General features: G+C 37.8%; 1 protein-coding gene and 1 long non-coding RNA gene across 19 annotated transcripts in view; one reads left to right on the forward strand and one right to left on the reverse strand.

The window, feature by feature from the left end:
• Positions 1–26,078, forward strand: part of HMBOX1 (homeobox containing 1) — a 162,803-nt gene that overhangs the window by 37,533 nt on the left and 99,192 nt on the right. The window lies entirely within an intron of this gene.
• Positions 1–26,078, reverse strand: part of LOC129060934 (uncharacterized) — an 87,922-nt gene that overhangs the window by 31,730 nt on the left and 30,114 nt on the right. For 2 of the 7 annotated variants that reach the window (XR_008527839.1, XR_008527835.2), the window contains exons 4-6: positions 16,758–16,823; positions 13,733–14,000; positions 5,474–5,594 (exon numbers count right to left, since the gene is read on the reverse strand). This is a non-coding gene — a long non-coding RNA (uncharacterized LOC129060934). Of the gene's footprint in view, positions 1–5,473; positions 5,595–13,732; positions 14,129–16,757; positions 16,824–26,078 lie in introns of all 7 variants that reach the window. The other 5 variants (XR_008527840.1, XR_008527838.2, XR_008527841.1 and 2 more) reach the window with 3 other exon arrangements.

Raw genomic sequence — 26,078 nt, forward strand, 5'->3', positions numbered from 1 at the left:
GCCAAGGTGGGCAGATCACCTGAGGTTGGGAGTTTTGTTGCATGGGCAACAAAAGCGAAACTGTCTCAAAAAAAAAAAAAAAAAAAAAAGCCAGGCTTGGTGGCTCATGCCTGTAATCCCAGCACTTTGAGAGGCTGAGGCGGATGGATCACGAGGTCAAGAGAGCGAGACCATCCTGGCCAACATGGTGAAACCCTGTCTCTTCTAAAAATACAAAAATTAGCTGGGCGTGGTGGTGTGCACCTGTAGTCCCAGCTACTTGGGAGGCTGAGGCAGGAGAATCACTTGAACCCGGGAGGTGGAGGTTGCAGTTAGCTGAGATCACACCACTGCACTCCAGCCTGGCGACAGAGCAAGACTCCGTCTCAAAAAAAAAAAAAAAAAAGGAACTACTACTACTACCATAAACGACTGTTCTAAAGTAAAGATGCAGGGTGTTATGTATACCAGTTTGCCCTAGTATGGGAAGTCAATGAAAACTTCCCAAGAAAATACCTCTTGAGCTAATATCTGAAGGATGAATAGAAGTTAACCAGTCTAAGAGAGAAGAGAAAACCAATCAAAGCAGAAGCCCAGTAGTTAGTTGGAATTTGACAAGTATAAGGATCAGCTGGTATGATTAGAGTCAAGAAATCTGAGAGGTCTATTGGGAATGCAAATTGTTACATATATGTACAATTGTTATGGAGAGCAGTATGGAAATTCCTCAAAAAATTACAAACAGAATGACTATATAAAAGCCAGCAATCCCACTTTTGGATATATATCCAGAGGAAATAAAGTCACTATCCATGCACTCTCGGGTTCATTTCAGAATTATTCACAATAGCCAAGATAGGGAAACAACCTAAGTTCTGTCCCCAGATAAAGAAAATGTGGAGTGTGTATGACACACATATGCACAATGCAAAATTATTCATTAGAAAACAAGGATATTGTTGCATCAAAGAGAAAATAAGGATAACTTTCTATTTGTGGCAACATGGATGGACCTGGAGGACATTATGCTAAGTGGAATAAACCAGGCACAGAAAGACAAATTCCATATGATCTCACTTGTATGTAGAATCTTTGGAAGTTGAACTTATAGAATAGAAGGGAAAGTTGAACTCATAGAAATAGAGTAGAAGGGTAATTACCAAAGGTAGGTTGCAGGGGGAGAAATGGGGATGTGTTGGTCAAAGGGTGCAAACTTTTGGTTATAAGATGAATACGTTCTGGAGACTTAATGTACATCATGGTAACTACATGATGTGAGGTGATGGATATGTTAATTAGCTTGATTGTGGTAATCATTTCACAATGTATACATATATCAAAACATCACATTGCATGCCTTAAATACATATAATTTCTATTTGTCTCTTATGCCCCAATAAAGTTTTGGGGAAATAAATCTGAGAGGCGTGGTACAAAATGAGTATGAAAGGGTGGAATGGGGTCAGATTACCCATGGCCTTTTGTATCAAGTTTCAAGGAATTAATCTTCATCGTAAGAGCAATGAAAGCATATGAAGTGTTTTAAGCAAGTTGAAGGGTATGTTTGGAAAATCTCATTCTTGTTGGCTCTGTAAAGAATGATTTGAGAAGGGAAGTGAGAAGGCAAGTTGAATAAAGACTGATCAAATAAAGGTGATGGTAGCCTGCATTTGGGTAGTAGTGGTGGCAATGGTGGTGGCTATTGATGGAGACAGATGACAAATGCCAGAAATATTTAGGATGTTAAATTGACAGGACTTTGAATTGGATAATGGGGAAGAATGAGAGCGTGTAAGATACTAAGAATAGCTTCAAGGTCTGGCTTTTACAGTGTTCTTGGAGGTTATTTCTCTTTATTGAACTAGGATGGTTGTTATTGTTTATTTGTTTGGGATAGAGAGATGGCAAAGGCATTTATGCATTCCCTTTGGACCTGCTTGAGTTTGATGAGTTGTTGAATATGCATGTCTGGAGCTCAGAGGAAATTTCCGAGTTGGAGAAATAAATTTGTGAGGCCCACTCTTGACTATTTTAAAGTGAAGCACTGCTGTCCCCTGCCACCCACACTCTTGATCCTTTTTACTGTATCTCTGTGTACAATTCAGTAGCATTTAGTGTGTTCACAATGTTGAATAGCCATTGCCTCTAATTCCAGAACGTTTCTAACACCCCGCCCCCTGTCCCCCACTCCCCCGCCAACGGAGACTCTGTAATCATAAGTCACTCCTCATTCCTGCCTCCTACATCAGCAGTCTTTTTGAGAAAGAAGGGCACTGGGCCTAATGTCAGGGAAACATATTTCTCTTGGTTAGGGTGATGGTAGGCATAAAAGACTGTCTTTGGAATGAGTGATAGAGGTTCTAGAAACTGGATGTGCTGCTGATGCTTCAAACTCATATGTCTGAACCAGACTCTTTACTACTAAAAACAGCTCCTCCCCATCTGGACTTAAATATTTCTCTCAATTCTGCCATCCTTCTCCTAGTAACTAAGGTCTAAGACCTGGTAGCCTTTTTATCTCCTTCCCCAGTTATCACTATAGCCTTATAAATTTCTTCCTTTCTGTTCCCACTGCTGTCACTTTAACCTGGGTCCTTTTTAGCTTATTGCTGAACTGTCATAACTAGTCTCCCTGCCTGTAGTTTCTTTATCCTCTAATGATGGAGTATTCCATCTTAGACATGTAGATACTGCTGCTAGGTATTTATAACCTGATATTCAAGGCCCTCTAGAATATACCCTTTCTTGTGCTGCTGTTTTGGTAGTCAAATAACGTAAGTGTGAAGTATTATGTAAATATCACTATGGTTGTTAGGCTTTGTCTTTTTCCCTCACTGTTACCTTTACCAGCCCCAGGTTTAAATCAAACCAGTCTAATCAGTATCCTTAAGCATACTTTGTGTTTTTTTCTTTCTCAGCATCTTTGTTATAGCAATTCCACTTCCCCAGAATTCCCTCCCTCCCTTCTTTCCTCGCATATCCTTTTTGAAATCTTCCTTTTTGAAATCAGAGTCTCAGTGATCATTCACTTCTTTGAATCAGTTGTAACATATATTTTTTGTACCATGTGTTATTTAGCCTGTGCATCCTTAAATTATTGTTTGATTTGTGTTAACTATATTTGTCTTATCTCGACATTTAGGTTGTGAAACTTTTGATGGTAGGGAACATGTCACCTAGCACCTAGCTGTGTATTCTGAATATAAATGATAGGTAAATGATCTATGATTATATGACATGGTACTGAGAGAGTCATCAGAAATCATTTTGGGAATGATTTGTCTGCCCTTTCTCCTCAACCCTCTTTTTTGTTGTTGTTGTTGTTTTGTTGTTGTTATCATGTTGACTTTTGGCATGAAATGTTAACTAAAAAAGTGATTTTTTTGCATTAAACTTAGTAATTTTTACATCTCATTTCAGGTGAGGAGATTTAAAAATCTAGCTAGATTACTTTTCAACACCTAATATATATTTCACATGATTGAAAAATAACAAATGTAGAAAATTATATAGTGACAGTTTAGATTGTGTTTTCAGTTCTTCTGTGAAGACAATTATAGTCTAAACTTTGTCCATGGAAACACTAGTTTTGCTTCCTGTGCTCATGTGTAGTCCTGGTCTGTAGCATGAAGTGTGGGGATTGTACTAGAGAAGACCATATTTAGTTAAGTGTGACAACTTATTAGATAATCTAATACTTGTACCTTTCAAAATACTTAGTTTTCCATTAATAGGGAGCTTGATCTTTCTTATCCCCCTTCTCAATGGGATGGAGTGAAAGTCCAAAACTAATACCTTATCTTGGTTGTTGTTGTTGTTTTCTGAGATAGGATCTTGCTGTGCCACTCAGGCTGGCGTGCAGTGTTACAATCACAGCTCACTGCAGCCTCTACCTCCCAGGCCCAAGTGATCCTCCCACCTCAGCCTCCCAGGTAGCTGGGACCACAGGAGTGTACCACCGTGCCCAGCTTATTTTTTCATTTTTGTAGAGATGGGCTCTCCCTATGTTGCCCAAGCCAGTCTTGAACTCCTGGACTCAAGTGATCCTCCTGCCATGGCCTCCCAAAGTGCTGGGATTACAGGCGTGAGCTACTGCACCCAGCCAATACCTTATCTTTACATAATGTAATTACTAGGAAAAACAAGCACCTTTTATGTGCCAGGCACTGTGTAAGATCCTGGGATAGAATGGTGAATGAGCCTGAAACAATCTCTACTTTGATAGGGTTGGGAGGACATATATAATAAATAATTTTAGATAGTAGTAAGTGCTAGAAGCATGTAAGTCAGGGTTATGATAGTATTTTAAACTTAGGGGCTCAAGAAAGGTCTCTTTGATGTGACATTTAAACTAGTACCTGAGTAATAAGAAGGAATCAAATGTGAAAAGAATATTTTAGGCAGAATGAACAGTTAAAATATCTAAAAGGAGGAATGGGCTTGGGGTATTCAAGGATCAGAAAGATGGCAACTGTGCCTAGGGAATGGTGAGTGAAGGGCAGATGCCAAATCTTATAAGGCAGTATAGATCATGAGATGGAATTTAAATTTTAACCTGTGTACAGTAGGAAGCCAATTGCAAGATTTTAAGTGGGAGTATGACATTATTTGAGTTATGGTTGAAGGGTGATTCTGACTACCATTGAGAATGGCTTGTAAATTCTGCTTTCTAAAGAGAGGGATTAGTAGACACTGATAGACAGTGTAAAGCTAGTGTATAAATTACAGGAAGCCCTTATTTAAGTTTTTCTCCCTCATACTCATCTTTTTTTTCTTTTTACTTTCGTGGTTTTAAAAAAGTAGGGTTAGCAGTATTTCAGTCGATTTTAATCTTCCATATGTTTTCCCCTTATTATCAAACCTTCAAGAACAAAACCTTTTCATCTATTTTTTATCAGTACTCAGTAGTTTATTTGTAGACTGACCAACCACTTCAAAACTACATGACTTAACAAGAATTTACTATTTCTCATGATTTTGAAGGTTGGTTGGGTTGTTATTCTGCTGATTTTGTCTGTGCTTACTCAGGAGCTGCATTTAGGCAGAGGTGTGGCTGGGCTAGAAGGTGCAAAATGGCCTTAACTACATATCTAACTGGTGCTTGGAGTGCCTTCATTCTCCCTGATGATGGAGATCTGGTATTAAATCAGAGAACCAAGGCAGTTTCCAATAAACTAGATCATTTTCTTTAAATGGTGATCTCTGTGTAGCTCTCCAAGAAAGTGAAAAAGCAGAAGCTAGCAGAGGCGCAAGATTTATAGTCAAAAGTCATATAACCTCGTTTTTGTCACATTCTGTTTATAAAAGCGGGTCCAAGTCCAGTCAGATCCTGTACTCTTTTTTTTGATGGAAAGAAGGGCAAAGTCACATTGTAAAGGGGCAGCTATGATGATCTATGTAAATAATCTATCATGGTCTACCCTCTAGCCACTGCAATTCATATTTCTCCCACATGCAGACACTCATCCTCTCCCTAAATACCAAAAAACCTTACCTGTTTGCAACCACACTCTCCAAGTCCATGATCTCTTGATCTACATCAGGTCCCTATGTGAATAAGGCTTCTCAAGTTCAGTTCCTCCAGTATGGCAACTCTTGATTCAGAGACCTGTAAACTAAATAGACTGCCAAATAAGCGATCTGAGCTTACAGCTTAAGAAACTAGATAAAAATGAGCAAATTAAACCCAAAGTAAACAGAGGGAGTTAAATACAAGAACATTAATCAATAAAATAGAAAAGCAAGAAAATCAGTGAACCTCCCAAAGCTGGGTGCTTTGAAATCAAGATCAATAAAATTGATATACCTCTAGGTAGACTGATCTAGAAAAAAAGAAGAGGCACAAATTACCAATATCTGGAATGAAAGAGGTGATATTACTACAGAATCTACAAATGTTGAAAGAATAATAAGAGAATATTATGAACAACTTTTTTCCTGTAAATTTGACAACTTTGATAAATGGTCAGATTTCTTGATGGACACAAATTATCAAAGCTCACTCAAGAAGAAATAATCGGAATTCCCCTATTAAAGTCTATAGTGGACTTTAATATGTTTTTTAAAGAAATTGGATTTATAGCTAAAAACCTTTCCTGCAAAGAAAACTCCATGGCTTAATGGTGAATTAATTAATGTTCTTCCAAATATTTAAGGAATAAATAGTGAATGACAATTTCATATAAACTCTTTCAGAAAACGAGAAAGGTAACACTTCTCAACTCGTGAGGCCAGCATTACTAGAATACTAAGACAAAGACATTACAGGAAATCTGTAGGCCAGTGTCCCTTAGAAACATATGCAGAAATCCTTAATAAAATATTAGAAAATGATAAAATAACAAATTGAATCCAGCAGTATAAAAATAAAAGGTTAATACCTGATGACTAAAAGGTTTGTATATAAAAAAAGTAACAATGGTTTAACAATCTAAAATCAATGTGATTCACCATATTAACAGACTCAAGTAGAAAAACTGATCAGTTCAATAGATGCAGAAAGACATCATTCATAATGTAAAAGCAAACCAAAACTTAACAAACTAGGCATAGAAAAGAACTTTCTTAAACTGATAGAGGGTATCTACTAAATACCCAAAACTTACATTGTACTTGATGGTCAAAGACTGAGTGAATGCTTTTCTCTTGGGACTGGCAACAGGGCAAGAATTTCTGCAGGTACTACTGCTATTCATAATATACTATAGCTCCTCGCCAGTAAAACAGGAAAATAAAAGGCATATGGACTACGGAAAAAAGAACCAAAGCTGTCTCTATTCACAGACAACCTAATTTGCTTGTAAAAAAAATCCTAAGGGATATGTTTTTAAAAACTCTTAGAATTATTAAGTTAGTTTAGTAAAGTCACAGGATACATGAAATAATATACAGAAATTGGCCGGGCGCGGTGGCTCACGCCTGTAATTCCAGCACTTTGGGAGGCTGAGGCGGGCGGATCACGAGATCAGGAGATCGAGACCATCCTGGCTAACACGGTGAAACCCCGTCTCTACTAAAAATACCAAAAAAATTAGCTGGGCGTGGTGGCGGGCGCCTGTAGTCCCAGCTACTCGGAAGGTTGAGGCAGGAGAATGGCGTGAACCCGGGAGGCGGAGCTTGCAGTGAGCCGAGATCGCGCCGCTGGGCTCCAGCCTGGGCGACAGAGCGAGACTCCGTCTCAAAAAAAAAAAAAAAAACAAAAAAACCCCATAAATCATTTTTAGTTCTGTACACCCTTATATTAGAAATGAACAACTGGAAAGGGAAAGCACGATAACATTGCCACTTATGGTGGCATCAAAATATGAAATACTTAAGAATAAATAATAAATGTATACAAGACCTGGTACTGAAAAACATACAACACTGCTGACATAAATTAAAGAAAACCTGAATAAATTAAGATATATACTATGTTAATGGATCAGAAGACTCAATAATTTGTAATTTTCAGTTCTTTCCAAATTGTTCGTAGGTTGAACCCAATCTCAATCAAATCCCTGGGAGGCTTTTATAGAACTTGATAAGCTTAGTCTGTCATTTATATGGAAATTCAGAATACCTATAATAAGCCAATTTAAAAAAAATTAGAGGAATTACACAACTTAAGACTGTGTGATGTTAGCATAGGATAGATCAGTTGAACAGAATAGAGACTAGAAAGACTTGTTTATGGCTCATTAATTTTTGGCGAATATGCTAAGGTAATTCATTGAGCAAATGGTGGTGGAAGAACCGGATATCCATTTGAGGGTAAGGGGGAGCATTTCTTGATTCTTATTTCATACTGTATACAGAAATTATGTTGAGTAGATTATAGTCCTAAACCTAAGAGGTGCAACGATAAAGCTTCTAGAAGAAATACAGAAGAAAATGTAACTTTGCTAAGGCCAAGTTTCTTAGAGAGAAACCAAAAAACATGAACAATAAGAGAATATTGATAAATTCCATTTTATCAAATTATAAACTTCTAAAGACATGATGGAAGAGCAGCAAGGTCACATTATAAAAGGACATGCACCGTAAGATGGGTGTAATTTGCAGCTTTATTTTGCAATGCATTACTCCAGTATAGTATAGAAAAGAGTGTACTGAGCTTAGGAACCTCTAATATGTAATCTTGACTCTGACACTTGTCAAAGATACTGTTTAGTAAATTAGTGTTTTGTTATTTTCTCTGAGTGTTGGCTTTCTTTTTTTGTAAAATGGTAATACTGATGCCTACTCTCTAGAATTACATTGAGGGTCAAATAAAAAAATAGAGAAGAAAATATATATAAAATGCTCTTGCTATTCTTATTTAATGTATCATCATCACCATTGTTATTATACATAGTTGATCCTTAATAGTCCCTCCCCTTGAAAAATGCTAAGTATGGAAAGATGTCTCTTTTTCACAATACTAACTATAATTATCTCCTAAGGGAAGCGTAAAATTTTTTAATGTTTCAGTAGATGTATAAACTCCAGTTTATTTTAACTCTCTGATTCTTGACTGTAGGAATCAAACGTGGGTGTAATCACATTTTTTTTCTCATAAGAGAAGAACTGCTCACACTGTTACACTCTGTAGTTTTATGCCAGACCAGTCCCTTTCACCAGTATTACTTTTATGAGCTATTAAAATATAGAACTAATAATAATATCATTTATAATTATATGAACTAATATAACATAAATACTATGTATTATACATTTAAACTATAATAATAATAAAACTGGTCATTAGAGTACTTTTTGCCTAGAAATTTCCTCCGTGTACTTTTTTAGTTGTAGTGAGATTCAACTGTACTCTAAAACATGTAATTATCCACTGTGAGAAATGAAAGATAGTTAAGTGGTTCCCAAGAACATATTAGGCACTTTGAGCTAACATGAGAATGATTTCATGTCAAATGAGATGAACTCTATGGCTTCACAAATCCACTTGTCTTTGGCACAGAGAAAATGAATCTTTTTAATATCTGAGAGTTAGGTTATAGAGATTCATCCATTATAAATTTAAACTTACTATATTACACAGGTTAAGAATATTTTTTCCATCAAGGGCCACTGAACCAGAGGGTTAAAAAAAAAAACAGCAACCAAGGCCACTTTCAAAGAGCTGTGCTGAGGGTTTTGGGGGCAAGAAAGATTAAAAAAAAATGTTCATTCTACTTTTAATATAAAAACAGGAATATAGAATTTTGTTCAATTAATACAATTAAAGTACAATATTGTTCTTCATTTTAGGTAGTACAGGATATAGGACGGTAGTATTGAAAAGAGTGAAAGAAAAAAATCGGCTATCATCATCTTTCCGTATGTATATTTTTCAGTTGTCAGTGCACCACCTTTCCAGTCAGCCAGACAGGAAGGAAGATGTGAGATTGCTAGTGAGGGTGGCATAGCTGGGATGGAAAAAGAGACTTATAAACAGGTTCTAGTGGTTTTGAAGTGGGTGTCAGCATTTCTGTACAGATGTCCTAAATCTTTCGGGTTGTAGTAATAAGTTGTTTGTTATCCATAGTCATTGAAATTCTGTTTTTCTCATTAGCAGTTAATGTTTATTCCTAATCTCCATTACTTTATGCCACCCTAAAGGAAAATTATTCTTATGTGTACAACATTATTATCTCATAAGAGTACTTGCTATAGGCCAGATAGTTTCATAACCCAAAGGCCTCCAATTCTTTGGATCAGTTTCTGTGTGACTTGGAATTCTTTCATCATGGCTCTGAAATTTTTGTTCTTCCATTAAAAAAAGTCCTTTTTGTTTATGAAAATAGAGTGCAACCCAACACATTTTCTTCAATACAATCTTGGGAAGTATTCTTAGTACCTACTGGTGTTGCCAAAATACTAACCTTGAGACTAGAGATCTCCTCTTTGTAGCTTCCATAATATTTTGCACAAAGTGGAGATTTAATCTCAAAGGCAAGACTATTATTTTATCATTTAGAGCCCCCCTGTGTTAGAAAAGGAAGAGAAGAATAAACATGTTTTATGGCCAAGAACAGCATAGACCTAGAAAGTGTGATCGATCATCAGAGTTTTCTTGAAGGTAATTTATGGGAGAAAACTGAAAAATAACTTTAAAAATTAGAAAGTTTTGAAGGTGAAGCGTGTGTCTGCTGTCTATTCATTTTTGTCCCTCAGTATATTATGCTACTTAGTTTTGTTTTTTCTCCTTTATCCATAATTTTTTTTATACTTCAGTTATTAGGTGTCATCACAGATCCCTCATTGAATCTCCGTCTGTCATTTTCTCTTTTTGACTGCCTCAGGAGACCTCTTGCTCATGACCTTTATTAATTTAAGCCAGGATAACGGGCTTTAGTTTCCATTTGTCATACTAGAGTTCTTATATGTCTGGTATCGCAGGCCTACTCAGTTCTCCATATTTCAGATAACAGACTTTGATAACTTTTCCACATCATGTTGGTCAGGAATCTATATGTTAAAAACAAAGAGCAGTGTTGAAATGTGACTTTGCACAAGTAAAGCTCCCTCAGCTAGTTTTATCTGCAAAATCGAGACAATTAATATCTGCTCTTGCAATGTAATAGAATTTGTTGTGAGTATAAAATTAAAGATTTGTAAGCTGCAAGACCTCTGCAATTTTCAGGTATTATGGGAATGATATTTCTAGAAATAAGTACCACTTAGGAAGGGCTGCAGTAAAATAAAATATTCACACTCATATGAAGCAGCAAGGGATATCTTTTTCTGTTATTTTTAGTTTTTTAAGAGACAGGGTCTTGCTCATTAGCTTAGACTGGAATACAGTGGCACGATCATAGAGTCATAGTTCACTGCAGTCCCAAACTCCTGGGCTCAGGTGATCCTCCAGCTTCAGCCTTAAGAGTAGCTAGGATTACAGGCACACACCACCACTCCTGGCAATTTTTTTTTTTTTTTTGGTAGAGACAGGGTCTCGCTATGTTGCTCCAGCTGGTCTTGAACTCCTGGCCTCAAGTGATCCTTTCTGCCTTGGCCTCCCAGAGTGTTGGGATTACAGGCATGAGCCACCTCACCTGGCCAGGGGTATCTTTTCATTCGCTTCATTTCTTTATCTGGAGTAGTAGCCTTTTTCTATCTGTGGAAATTCAATTCACCGCAAAAAGCCTAGGGCAGATGGCACCACCTTCATAAATTCTTCCTTTCTAAATTAAAGATGGTGGGGGCTCAGGCCTGCAATCCCAGCATTTTGGGAGGCCAAGGTGTGGGAGGAGTGTTGGAGGCTGGGAGTTTCAGACCAACCTGAGCAAGAAAGCAAGACTTTGTCTCTTTGAAAAAACAAAAGAAGCCAGGCACGGTGGCTCACGCCTGTAATCCCAGCCCTTTGGGACACTGAGGTGAGCGGATCACCTGAGGTCAAGAGTTCCAGACCAGCCTGACCAACATGGTGAAATCCCGTTTCTACTAAATACAAAAAATTAGCCGGGCATGATGGCATGTGCCTGTAATCCCAGCTACTCGGGAGGCTGAGGCAGGAGAATTGCTTGAACCTGGGAGGCAGAGGTTACAGTGAGCCGAGATTGCACCATTGCACTCCAGCCTGGGCAACAAGAGCAAAACTCCATCTCAGAAAAAAAAAAAAAGAAAAAAAGAAAAGAGGAAAGAACAAAAAATGATATCACCCTCTAGAATGCAGATAATTCAGCAGCTTTTGAATGGATGTAGCAGTTCTTCTATTTTTGCATTGTTTTCAGTCACCCTCTATTCCTGAGTGAAGCATCTTTGATGCTCTGAAATAGTCATTGGAATAGAGCAGGAGTCACTGAACCCTTACTTTGTTTTTTGTTTAGTTTAGTTTTTGTTTTTGTTTTTTGAGATGGAGTCTTGCTCTTGTCGCCCAGACTGGAGTGCAGTGGTGCCATCTCGGCTCACTGCAATCTCCGCCTCCCTGGGTTCAAGTAATTCTCCTGCCTCAGCCTCCCGAGTAGCTGGGACTACAGGCACCCACCACCACGCCTGACTAATTTTTGTGTTTTTAGTAGAGATGAGATTTCACTATGTTGGCCAGGCTGGTCTCAAACTCCTGGCCTCTGGTGATCCACCCGCCTCGGCCTCCTGAAGTGCTGGGGTTACATGTGTGAGCCACCGCGCCCGGCCGAGGAGTTTGTTAAAAAAACACCAGCGCCCGGCCGAGGAGTTTGTTAAAAAACACCAGCCCTAACCTCACACACTCTGATTGCAGTAAGCTGGGGATCAGGCAGTGTGTCAAACAGGCTGCTTTTTAAAAAATGTCTTGTATTTTGGCCCTTCCCATAGTAGGTCTTTTATGCATGATGTTCCCTTTGCTTCTTTGTCTATATAATGTCTGCCCTTCAGATCTGAGCTTTATCTTTAAAAAAAAAAAATTGTTTTAGTTTTTTTTTCTTCTTGAAACAGAGTACAATGGTGCTATCTCGGCTCACCGCATCCTCCATCTCCTGGGTTCAAGCAATTCTCCTGCCTCAGCCTCCTGATAGCTGGGATTACATTCATGTGCCACCACACCTGGTTAATTTTGTATTTTTAGTAGAAACGGGGTTTCCCCATGTTGGTCAGGCTGGTCTTGAACTCCCAACCTCAGGTGATCTGCCCTCCTCGGCCTTCCAAAGTGCTGGGATTACAGGCATGAGCCTGGCCTGTTTTAGATTTTTTTAAAAGACTAGTTAATGAGCTTTATCATTAGTTCCTAAGGTGAATCCTTTCCCAACCTCTCTGACAAAGTCAACTCTCCCACATTATATGCTCTCATAGCACTCAATACCCCATTAGAATGTTTATCACAAGTGCAACTTTGTATTTATTTGTATTGTTATTTATGTAATGACTCTAACTACACTGGAAGCTTCCTAAGTGTAGAAATATGTATGTTCTTTTTCTCTGTTATATTCCTAATGACTAAAATAGTTCCTGGAACACAGTTGTTGCATAATAAATATTGAGTGGGTGGAGGAATAATGGTCTGCAGACATCTTTTGGACAAGCATTGGACCAGGAGTTCTGGACCCTTGCGTTCTGTCTCTGGCTTACAACTGATACGTAATTTATCTCTTAACTTTTCTCTGTCTCTTTTAGTATTGTAAAACTGAATGAAACCTGCCCTACCTACTTAACAGGGCATTGTGAGCATCAAATGAGAAATGTGAAGGTACTTTGAAAAGTATAAAGGTTCTATTCACATATAAAATTACATTAAATAGCTCCTGATTGAGGTGGAAGGCACTGTGGTGGATACAAAGTATAATACTAATACATGGATCATGTTATTGTTATTTATTCTATAACCTATAGGAGTTGTATTTCAAGATGGAGTTTAGTTTCTAATTCTTGTATATTTTACTTTTTGCTTATCTTAGAAATTATCTTACTATCCATTGTTTAGAGTAGTGAAAATTATTTATTTCCCCTTGTGAAAAGCATGTAAACCAAAATTACCTAAGGCTAGTCCTCATATTTTTTTCTTTTCTATGGTTCAGAAAGCTCTATGGTTTCAGCACAAACTATCTTTTACAAATGGCTCATCTGTGTATTTATAAATATTTTGTGCTGTGGGGCATAAAGAGATTGTATATGTTAACTCTGGATGAAATGGAATAGGAAAACAGCAGTTAGATAAATTGAATCGAAATAAATACTTTGTTGTATTTTGGGAACAGGGCAAGATGTCCTCAATTTAAAAAACAAAACAACTCTATATTGGGTCATTACATAATTTTCTACCACTAGGTTATTAAAATATATTTATGTTTTCCCCCTATTTTCTGTTCCCAAATCTTACCTTTACTTTTTTATTTTTCTAATTTTTCTTCTTTTTAACTTCAACAATCTGGGTTGCAGAGGAAAAAAACCTGGCACTTAATCAAGAACATGATCTCATTGCTTTCAATGGCTTAGAAAAGAAACATTTTAAAGCAGTTGAAAGATTTCACTTTAGAAAGTAGGTACTGCATAACTAAGTGTGTTGGTTCCCAGCAGAGCCTTGAGTAACCTCTTTCCAGCCATCCTCATGTTTTTTCTCTTCTACTTCCTGTTCAGTGAGCAGTAGCCTAAGTTTAAAAAAAATTCAGTAAGAATTTCCTTTGGCTCTCTTGCCAGAGTATTGTTTTCTGTTCTTTTACTTCTCTACATATTACTGTTATATTTTTATCGATTGACTGCTTCTAGGCTTCATCACCTATAGACAGAAATGGAGAATAACTTTTAGTTTCCTCTTGCTTACACAAACCCCCCAGCCCTTTCAGAGTCCTCTTCAGTATTTCTAGGAGCCCTTGAATGGAATGTGACATGTGTTCAAGAAAAGAAACGAATACTCTTTCCCTATAGCCTCCTTGGGAAGTCCATCCGCCCTCGGGCCACCCCAGTGTGGTACCTATCAATGCCACTGCTACTGGGTCCTCTGTGAGGGATAGTAGCAGTGTGAGAAATGCTGTCTTTAGTGCTTCAGAGCTGCCAGTCTTCAGGGTGCCCCGGAGGTGCTGGGCTGAATTAGACCAGTTCAAGGAGCCAGATGGAAAAAGACACCATGCCATTTATTCCATTGTCTGTAGTTCAGCGCAGCCTCCTTCTGCTCACCCCTTCACCCCCTCTAGGTTCCTGCTAAAATCTCCAGCATCCTTGAACAAGGTAAAATAGCATATATGTGGAGGGAGGGGGTCATTGCCACACCAGTTCTAGTAGTTACTTAATTTCTTAGTCGTATTTGGAATCAGCTCAGCCAACTTGTTACATTTTTAAAACATAATTTTTACCTGCTACAGAATTCAAAAAGTACAAAAATATATCCAGGGAACAGTCTCCTTACTGCCCCCATCCCTCAGTTATTAAGTTCTCCTACTTGAGGGAATTAATACTACCAGTTTCTTTTGTATCCTTCCAGAAATATTTCATGCATGTGTAAAAACAAATCTGTATATAGTTATTTATATTGTTCCCTACTTTCCTCCTCCTGCTGCTCCTTCATAACTGATGTGTATATTCAGCTCCTTGTTCTTTTCTCTCGGAGTCTGTTTCATATTAGCACATAACGAATTTTCTTATTTTTTTTAATAGTTGCATTGTATGGTTATACTATAACTTATTTATGTAGTCTCCTAATGGTGGCATTTAGGGTGTTTCTGATCTTTGGTATTACAAATAATACTGCAAAGAATAATACTGAACATAAATTATTTTGCTTATGAGTGTATCTGTAGCATAAATCTCTACTACTGGAATTGCTAGGTTAAAAGTTGTTTGCATTGTAATTTGGATCCTGCTACCTTTTCAGTTACTAAACTCTGAGGGTCTTCGTTTGGCTTTTTGGCTTTTGTTTTGTCTCTGATTCCTAGCTTCTACTCTAGACTCCTGCTTTTTGTGAACCACTTCATCACCATCTGATTTTATTTGATGATTGCTTAGGCAGTGCCCAGGCAATATGAATAAGTGGACCAGGTATAAGGAGAAAAAAATAGGTTGTTTTGTTTCACACTGTAGGGGAGGTAAAATTTCTTCTGTGTCCATTTAGGGTCTCTGGCTGGACCCAAGAATTAAACTGATGTAAGATAAATTAACAAGAGAAAAAGCATACAAATTGTATTCAAAAATTTACATGTACATGGGAGCCCTCACAAGAAAATGAAGACCCAAGGAAGCAGTGAGGACCAAAAGCTTATATACTGAGTAGACAAAGAGTAGTAAATTGTGAAAACATGACAAGGCAAAGGGATTTGGGCTAGAGCAGTTTGTCCTAGAAAACTGACTAGGCAGATAAGGGTTAGTTTAACAAGCTTTGTTTGTACAGATTTCTCTTGTCCTCAGCTCTCAGGCTCTGGTGATAAGAATGTCTTCCTTCCTCCTGGTACAGGGAGGGCACCTTTCACATGGAAATGTTATCTTCTGCTTTCAGGAAGGAAAGGAAGGTCAGAGTGCCTTCTTGTATCTGCTGTTTTTCTAGTGCCCTTAACTCAAGATAATCAATATGCCAAAGTGACATATTTTGGGGTGGCATGCTCTGAACCCTGTTAACACTTTTCGTAGAGACATAAGTATAAAGAATTATGTCTCTTTCATGGGACAAACCACAGTATAACCTTCAATGATAATATGAGAGTTTGATACTTGGTGTCTAGAGATGGTGGGGTGACCACTGTCACTCTGCCCTGTGGTGAACTGAAAGGTGCATGTCCTGTATCAAGGGATTACATAAGGGATTACAAACTCAGTGGTGACAGATGCTACACTTCTTCTATAAAAACAGAAGCCTCAATATTTATATGCAGCCTCCCAACTTTTAAATACTGTGTAGGTCAAAATGCATCCACAGGATTGATCCAGCCCCATAAGCCAGGAGTTTCTGCCCTCTACTGTTGTACATACAGAGACACCTTCTTGGCTTGTTTGTCTAGCGCTGACTTTCTACATATTCTAGTCTCTCGTCATCTGCTACAGGCTAGATATTGCCCCTAGATGGTCCACTGATTTTTACAATATTCAGTTCTGCATATCATCATTGTCTGTCTTCTGAAATCTTTATTTGGAGTTTCCTTTACCCTTGATGTTTTTGAGTCACAACGTACAGAATCATGAGATTCGAATACTGCATTTCTGTTCATTTAATCACCATATCCTATGAATCCAACAAGCATTTTTATTATTAAGTGTAGACTGTTAGAATTTTAGCAACTAGGAACAGAAAATACAGACATTTGTTATGTTCTCTTCATGGTCTCTACCAAGATTCTTCCTAGAGCCTGGCCATTATTTGAAGGAGCATGAGAACATGATCATTGATACTGGTTCAGTATTATTAATAAAATAAAGCTTACCAAGAAAAGGTTTTCTGTCTGAAGTCATTCATGGCATCCTTTGAATGTGGTTTGTTCTGTGAGGTACTGGAAGAAGAATTAATAACTTGAGCTAAAGTCTCCAAACGTTGGATTACTATTCCCATTGGATCAAACATCTTAACCTGGTGGGTCTCCAGTACTACATCCTTATTTTATTTTTTAGAAATTCCCACTGGAGAGAGGTGTACAGTTGTCACTAATCATTTCTTCTCTTCCTCTTGTCGGACCTATTTCCAATCCATCAAAAGTGATTACACAGCTATTAGGAAGAAAAAGGTAATTCCTTCAAGATGGTTAGAAACTACTGCTTTGATTCTTTTTCTCAAATGGTAATTTATTCATAATTAGAATAATTAAAAGGTTTGTTAGAGGCACTGTAAAAAACTGAATTTTGGAAAGAAACTTGGGACAATGAGTCCCTGCAGTTGCTGGGGGAAAGCAAGCCTCATCCAAGCAGTTCTTGGCTGAGAGATACCTGCCTAGCTCTGGATTTCTGCGCATTTAGGAAACAACTTTCTCATCATAGTTTGATTCTGCAAATAAACTCCCCCACTCAAAAGCAAGTGTTCTCAATAAGCCATTCCAATGTTGTTATTTTTGTTGCAAATACTATCTTGTGTGACTTTATCCTCCTTAAGAAGTTTCCCTAAAGATGTGATAGCTTTTAGAAAGGTTAATGCTTCAAACTTTCAAAGAGGCAAAAGTGCTAACATTTCTAGGTGCCTACTTTAGGAGCTTCTTCTACTGTATCTTTAGTTCTCATACTGATCCCTTGAGGAAGATATCATTGTCCACAATTTACAGAAGAGGAAATGAGGGCTTGACAAGTTTAAGAAATTTGTGCAAGATCAAACTGCTAACAGGTGGTAGAACCTGAGGTCAAATACACAGCAGTCTTGCTTAAAATCGTATTCTTTGTGATCTCTTACTTTATCCAGCTCCCAGTTTTTCATTTTAGGAAGATTACTTTGTTAACTATGTATAACAAGAATAGGACTGAAGGTAGGGAGAGTGGTTGGAAACCATTGCATTAGTATAACAGAAAGAGAAGGTCTCAAGTAAGATAGCAGTAGGATTGGAGAGAAGGTTATAAATAAAAGAACCTGCTAAGGAGGGCAGTTGGCACCACTTAGTGTAGGATTTTTGTATTATGTTTTAGTTTAGCATGTAAAGAATGAATTTTTCCAGCTGTGAATTTCAGTTTAAAATGATGACCTATCAATTATATTTTGAATTTATCTAATAACAGTATTTTGGGATATGACATAACATAAAGTATAAAGGCAGAATTTTAAGAGTCCATTATTCTCTGCCTTTCATGGGGAATATTTTTTCTTTTTCCACTTTTTGAAGTAACTTTAATAAGATACAATTCACATACCATACAATTTACCCATTTAAAGTATACAGGTCAAAGAATTTTACTATATTCACAGTTGTGTAACCATCGTCAAATCCATAGGGCATATTCTTTTTTTTTTTTTTGCCTTTATTGAGACGGAGTCTTGCTCTGTCACCCAGGCTGGAGTGCAATGGCACAATCTTGGCTCACTGCAACCTCCGCCTCCCATGTTCAAGTGATTCTCTTGCCTCAGCCTCCCAAGTAGCTGGGATTACAGGTGCCCACCACTATGCCCAGCTAATTTTTGTATTTTTAGTAGAGATGGGGTTTCTCCAAGTTGGCCAGGCTGGTCTCGAGCTCCTGACCTCAGGTGATCCACCCGCCTCGGCTTCCCAAAGTGCTGGGATTTCAGGTGTGAGCCACCGTGCCCGGCCCATAGGGGATATTCTCAATACAATTGTGTTGCCCAGGCGTGGTGGGTGGCTAATGCCTGAAATCCTAGCACTTTGGGAGGCCAAGGTGGGCGGATCACTTGAGGTCAGGAGTTCGAAACCAGTCTGGCCAACATGGTGAAACCTCGTCTCTACTAAAAATACAAAAAATTAGCCTGGCGTGGTGGTAGATGCCTGTAATCCCAGCTGCTTGGAAGCTTGAGACAGGAGAATCACTTGAACCCGGGAGGCGGAGGTTGCAGTGAGCTGACATGGTGCCATTGCACTCCAGCCTGGGGGACAGAGTGAGACTCCATCTCAAAAAAAAAAAAAAAAAATACAATTGTGTTTGATATGTATTTTCAAATCTTTATTTTTATGTATCTTAGCTCAGATAAAAAGAGCATGCGATATAAATTTAGCTCATTTAAAAATGCTGGTTAGAAATAACATAAAAGAATTTAAAGCCAATTTGAGTCTGGAAATTATTCCAAAGATTGACGAGGTCTTGCCACCTGTAGTTACATATAAATCCATAGTACAATGGGTACTTTGTGAGACCTCGTTATATTTGGTTGCATACAATAAATACAAATATTAACACTATATTTGTATGGCACATTGTAGTTTATAATTATCATTATAGTTTGAGAACCGAGGAGCTTGTCAGTAGGTATCTGAGGAAAATAATTCAGGATAAGGGATTTGAAACATATGGATACTTTAGAAGATAAAATTGAGATAAACCCTTGTCATTTTGGAGTAGAATACATTATCTTGAGGAACATAAGAAAGAGAGAAAATGTGATGCTTATCTGTAGCCCAGGTTTTTAAAGACGGGTGTGTAAGAAAGATGTATGTTCCACAACTCAGATGGAGTGCCTTTTTTCATGAATTGAGGTAATTTTTATGTCTGTTAGCAAGGCAATATAAAATGTGAGGCCCTAAAATAACTCTCTATAGTAGACTCTGAGGAATGCAGAGAAATAAACTGTTGTCCTTGAGTTGCTTACAGTAGTATGAGTATTGGGTAAAGGATAAGTTGGCTCTGTGGAATTTGTTAGACTTCAGCTTTTAGTTTGAACCACTATCTGATTGGCCACCTGGTTATTCTGAATTATATGTTAGCATATCCTCCTGAGATGTGGAAAGTAAAACACTCCTCCACTTCTCTTGCAATTGAGAGCATATGAATTCTCTCATCCTCTGCCTTCTTTTCTTCCTTTCAGCACTCACCACCTAGTAAATTGACTGATGATGCATCAAAGCTAGTCGGAAGAGTAGTTGATAATACTCTGAAGTACAATTTAGTGGATGCTGGGACTGTCCAAAAATAATGTCTCAAGTAACCTGTTGATATTATCAGAAATTCTACCGTTAGCAATTCATGCTAAATCTCTTGTTAAATTGGATTATCCCTACTAAGGCTGTTGACTTAATCCACATTAGCTAAGATAATATTTCATATTTTTAATAGAAATTTTCAAGTGTAGATTCTCCTTTGACCTGGCCCTCCTGCCCCCGCCCCTGATTTCATGTTCTCACGTTACTTTGTTCATACAGCTCTAACCATATTGTCTTCGTGCAGTTTCTTTGAAACTGATAGGCTGTGAGATCTTGATCTTGAATGCTTTGTCCCTCATATCTACATGACTTACTGCCTAATTTCATTTATTTATTTATTTATTTATTTGAGACAGGGTCTTGCTCCGTTGCCCAGACTGGAGTACAGTGGTGCAAATATGCTCACTACAGCCTCTATCTCCTGGGCTCAAGTGATCCTCCTTTCTTGGCCTCTCAAAGTGCTGGGAGTGCAGGCTTGAGCCACTGTGCCAGGCCTAACCTAACCTTATTTAAATCTTTATTAAGATTTTACTTTCTCATTAAGACTTTCTCTGAGCATTCTATTTAAATTCATTATCCTACCATCCACTGTCCCTATCTTCTTTCCCCACTTTTTGTTTCTCCATTGTACTTATCATGACCTGAAAATACATTTTTTTACCACAAGAATGTAACCTCCATGTGAGCAGGAATTTTGTTTTGTGCATTGCTGTATTTCCCAGTTACCCATGCAACAGGTGCTTAGTAAATATTTGCTGAGTGCATAAATGAATGAATACATGGGTCTTGCAGGATTGAGGCATAAAAGAAGTGCCTATGTAGAGAGGATACCATTTATCTCATGTTACAGGTTTTTTAAAGATGATATTCTGTGAAAATGTTTTAAAATTTTATTTTCTTCCCCTTCTACAGGAAATCCTTGTCTATGGCCAGCTATGGAGGGCTTCTGTTTGCACATTTATAACAATTCTGAACTCTTAACAAAACCTTTGAATGACATGCATTTAGTAGACCTTGAGTTTCTGAGTGTCTGGAATTTTTGCTTTTATTTATTGTGCAAATTAGTGTAAGCACTAACCTGGGAATCAGAGTTTCTGGCTCCTATGATCAGATTTTTTTTTCATCTATAAATTGATGTGACTGGAAAACATGATTGTTAATATCAGTTCTAGCTTAATATAAGATTTTATTATTTACCTTATTCTAGCTTAATGAAATCTCTTTCTCCAATTCTATAATATTTCCTTTATTAAGGATTGGGAAACTTCTGGGGTAAGGGAAATGCAAAATAAGTATGAAGACATTAAATCTTCCAGAAACTCAGGACCACAAGTTTTTGCTCTAGTAATTGTTTATTATACTCTGCCTGCAAAGCAAAGAGAGTAGAGGTTTCAAAGCCACATGAATGTTTGAGTAATAAATCAGGGCATCTGTATTAGTTCTATGAGTAAACTTTAATTTTTTAACATGAAAATATTCCCGATGTATGCCAGTAGGAATAGTTTTTGTTTGTTTTAGTCCAGGAGATAGTTTCCTTTTTTGAATAATAGTTACACAGACATTAAAATTATTTATGATGATGATAGGAGACTCTGCAACTCAGCTTTTTAAGTTTTCCTGTTGGAGTCAACTCTGGAGAGCTGTCATGGGCTAAGCAACATGGAGATGTTGATCTGAATTCTCAGTCTGGTATTTTTTAGCTACCTTGGTGGAGGGGTGGGGCACCTGCAGGCTTAACAGAGTTTGGCCTGCAAGGCACTGTGATGTAAGTCATAAATCAGTGACAGGGTAGGCTGGTAACTCTTTCATCCTGACAACCCATATTATTTACCCGATTATCAAGAACAAAGCCTATTTATCTTGGTAACTTTAGCATTTTGGCTTGCAGTGGATACTTAATAAATTCTTATTAATTATCTTGGAAAATGTTCCAATTATATTATTTTTAAATTTAGTATCACAGAATCTTTTGGTACTAATTTTTAGGACTGGAACCCTTAAGACGATCTTACTTGAATAAGGCTTCAAAATGGGCATTTTCTTTCATTTCTTCACTAAGCAAAGATTTATTTACTGCTTTCATTGGTAGCAGCTGAGACTGCAGCAATTGATAAACAATCCCTGCTCTTATGCTCACATTCTAGTAGGGAAAGACAGAGAGGTATATAAATTATTGTAATACAGGATAACAGAAATATATGTGTGGTGCTGTACTAGCAGAGTTTTGTAAAGCCTATTTGCTGTCCTGAGGCCAGTAGAAAAGAAAGGGGAGGAAGGTATTCTGGTTCAGAAGGGCTAAGGGACCTGATTGGCTGGGGCAAGTAATTACTATGTGGGATGAGAGCAACAGAGGTTAGAGTCTAGTTTGGAAATTCTTATGAGTTACTTTCATCAATATTGTATATGAATTCCTTTGAAGTAGGCATATCCTAAGTGCTGTCAAGTTTATCTTCAATTATGATTAAATCATTAAATATATTTCATCAAGTATTCAGCTAGTATGTATGCCAGTATGTATGTCTTTATGCCTTGACATTCTATTTTACCCAGGAGATATGGCATTGTATCATGAGAATTTTTCTTGTACTCTCAACCAGTATATAGTTTCCAAGTGAAATTATCTTAGGAGCCGTTTAAAAATATTCTTGGACCCCACCCCCTAGTTTGGATTCAGTAAGTCCAAAGTTGGCTGGGGATTCTATGCTTATAAAAGACTTACATGTGATTCTGATGTACAACACAGTTTGGGAACAATTGCACTAAACTGACATGGAGAGAAAGTTCTACCTGCTATAATACATTTGTACTGTAATTCAGTAAGAATGGAATAGGTTCACATGTAACTTAACAGTAATGACCCCATGGGAGTGGAGCTCTCTGAGATTTCCATAGAAGGGAATGCTAAGTAGTATATTATAAACAGTGGTGGCTCCTTAGATATGTTTTGAATTTAAACGAATCTGAAGATCTGAAGTCAAACCACAGATTGTACAGTTACAACTCTTTCTGAAACAGTGAAGCTACAAGGGAAGTGACATTTAAACTGACTGTGCTTGAAGGTGATCATGGTTGGAGTCAGTACGTTAGGGCACAACTGTGTAGAGATAGAGATGGTAGCTCAGCTCTGACCTAGGGATAAGTATTCTCTGACATTTCCTAGCATAGTTCAACAGAGTTTACCAGTTACTCACTATTAATAATAGAGAAATATATATTTGTATTTCAGATTACATATTTTAGAATAGGAAAAAGTAGGGAACATAATTGAGATCAACAGTAAAAGCCACCATGTGTTTTAAAGTAATCAAGACCTACAATTCCTGTACTAGACTATTATAGTAAATTCTAGAGGGTATGTGGCAGTCATATGGCTTTTCTGATTACCTGTATTTATTGATAAAGCTCTAAGATCATCTGGCAGTAGCCTGGAGCCTCTTGTCCAGAAGCCATAAAGAATGTGATGTTTTAACCTCTTCTATCTATTCATGAGTTAGTTCAGCAAATATTTAGTGCCTGTTACGTTCCAGATAATATTTTATTTATTTTTTTGAGCAGAGTCTTGCTCTGTCACCAGGCTGGAGTGCAGTGGTGCGTTCTCGGCTCACTGCACCCTCCACCTCCTGGGTTCAAGCAATTCTCCTACCTCAGCCTCCCAAGTAGCTGGAACTACAGGCGCACGCCACTACACCCAGCTAATTTTTACATTTTTAGTAGAGACAGGGTTTCACCTTGTTGGCCAGGATGATCTCGATCCCTTGACCTCATGATTCGCCCACCTTGGCCTCCCAAAGTGCTGGGATTACAGGCGTGAGCCACTGCGCCCGGCCCAAATAATATTTTAGGAGCAGATATAGATAATAGACAAATAAAATCAATATATAGTATGTCAAGTAGTAATGCCTGCTTAGAGGAAAAAGACAGTGAAAATAAGACTATTTTGTTTAACAACAACAAAAGCTGAGTTTAGGAAAAGGAAGCCTGGATAAAAGAGAAGCTGGTGTGGTTGCATCATACATGTTTAATCAATGCTTCTTGAATGAATGTGCAAAAGACAGAGGTGTTATCTGCAAATTTAATATACAAAAAAATGACGTGGTGATGAGAGAAAGTACTGAATATAATTTTAAAATATAGGCCCAGAGAATTAATAGTTTCCTTTCATTCTGCTCTGGTTAGGCTCTCTGCAGGAGTTTTGTGTTGAATTTGGGGAGCCACTTTTAAGAGAAACTCTGACATGCACATCTGAAGAAGGCAGTAAAGATAATGAGAAAACCAAGCTGAGCGCGGTGGCTTACACCTGTAATCCCAGCACTTTAGGAGGCCAAGGGAGGAGGAGCACTTGAGCCCGATCAGGAGTTTGAGACCAGCCTGGGCAACATAGTTGGATCCCTGTTTCTACAAAAATTTTTTAAAAAATTAGCTGGGCATTGTGGCATGTGCCTGTAGTCCCAGCTACTCTGAAGGTTGAGGTTGGAGGATTGTTTGAGCCTGGAAGGTTGAGGTTGCAGTGAGCTCTGATGATGCCACTGCACTCCAGCCTGGGTGACAGAGTAAGACCCTATCTTTAAAAAAAAAAAAAAGAAAAAATGAGAAAACCATATCCAGCTGGAATCGGGACTACGAATATTTATTTATTTAGTTGTATTTTTGAGGCAGAGTCTCACTGTCACCCAGGCTGGAGTGCAGTGGCATGATCTCGACTCACTGCAGCCACCACCTCCTGGGTTCAAGCGATCCTCCTGCCTCAGCCTCCTGAGTAGCTGGGATTACAGGCCCCCACCACCGTGCCCGGCTAATTTTTGTATTTTTGGTAAAGACGAGGTTTCACCATGTTGGCCAGGCTGGTCTCGAACTCCTGACCTCAAGCCATCCACCCGCCTGGGCCTCCCAAAGTGCTGGGATTACAGGCATTAGGCACCGTGCCCAGCCAGGACTAAGGATATTTAACATGGAGACTATTTGCAAAGATTATGCTGATTTTTAAAAAGGCTGACTTGTGGGAAAAAAAAAATTAATCTTTATCAGTCCAGCCAGACGAATAGGTTGAAGTTACAGGAAATAATTTTAGAAACTATAAAAGGAAGATCTTTATCAGTAAAACTCTCCAATAAGCTTTCTGGTCACTGGAAGTGTAGGAAAGGCTACACGAGTATCTATAGGTCTATCAGTTTTTGACAAGTACTGTATGTAATAATTCTTTTGGAATAAAAATATCCATGATATGTGATATATGTAACTTTAATCACAAATCATAATGATGCTTGACTTCTTGCACAGTGTTTATCACAAGTAAACATTTGCCCCAGAGGAATGATAACAAATAGTATTTGAATCTTACATTTTGGAGAAAGTTGAAGCCTACTATAGCAGAACTACAGTTCTGCTAAGACAAGGGAAGTCCGTTAGCTGATTGACCTTGGGCAAGTAGTGTCTTGTCTTAATTACCTACCTGAAGAGATTCTGAGATTAAATGAGCTGTTAACTTTAAAGTACTTATTTCCCAGTGAGTGTCTGACCCAAAGAAGTGTTCATTAAATAGTGATAGTAGTTGTTCTTTACCATTTTAAACTATCAGGAGGCATTATTTGAGAGATTCATATTTTAATCATCATTTTTAATTCCTGTTTCTATGGTATGTGTTTTCCTTGTGTCATCAACCATCCTTCACCCCAGACCCTCCATGTGTCTGTCTCTCAAGTCATAGCTAAATGTAGTAAGGCCTCATTTATTGGTTATTGTTTGAGGGAAACACTGTTTGGCATGAGTGCAACACCTTCTGATTAACTTCCTAAAAGGTAAACTTGTCTTTTAGCCATTTTAGCTTTAAAAAACATAGTTTCCTACCTGTTTAAAACAAAGATCGTAAACATGACTGTAAGTTCTTGATGAGTCACTGTTATGTATAGCTGTAATTAAATAGTTGTTTTCATTTACTTTATTTTCTTTTCTTCTGGTAGCTATCATTTTTTTTTTCCAATGATTAAACCTTTTTATACTCTCCCAACCACTTTTTAAGTTTCTATGTCTAGTCTGGATTTGGAAATCAGATATTGGCGTTTGCTAAGAATTTTATATATTAAAATGATGAGATATCTGATACCTGGAATTTGCTTGAGAATACCTCTTGGAGCAGGGAGAGGAGGAGATATAAGATTGGCCATGATTTGCTAACTGTTCAAGCTG

Source organism: Pongo abelii, chromosome 7 (genome assembly GCF_028885655.2).
Source record: "Pongo abelii isolate AG06213 chromosome 7, NHGRI_mPonAbe1-v2.0_pri, whole genome shotgun sequence".
Taxonomy (NCBI): domain Eukaryota; kingdom Metazoa; phylum Chordata; class Mammalia; order Primates; family Hominidae; genus Pongo; species Pongo abelii.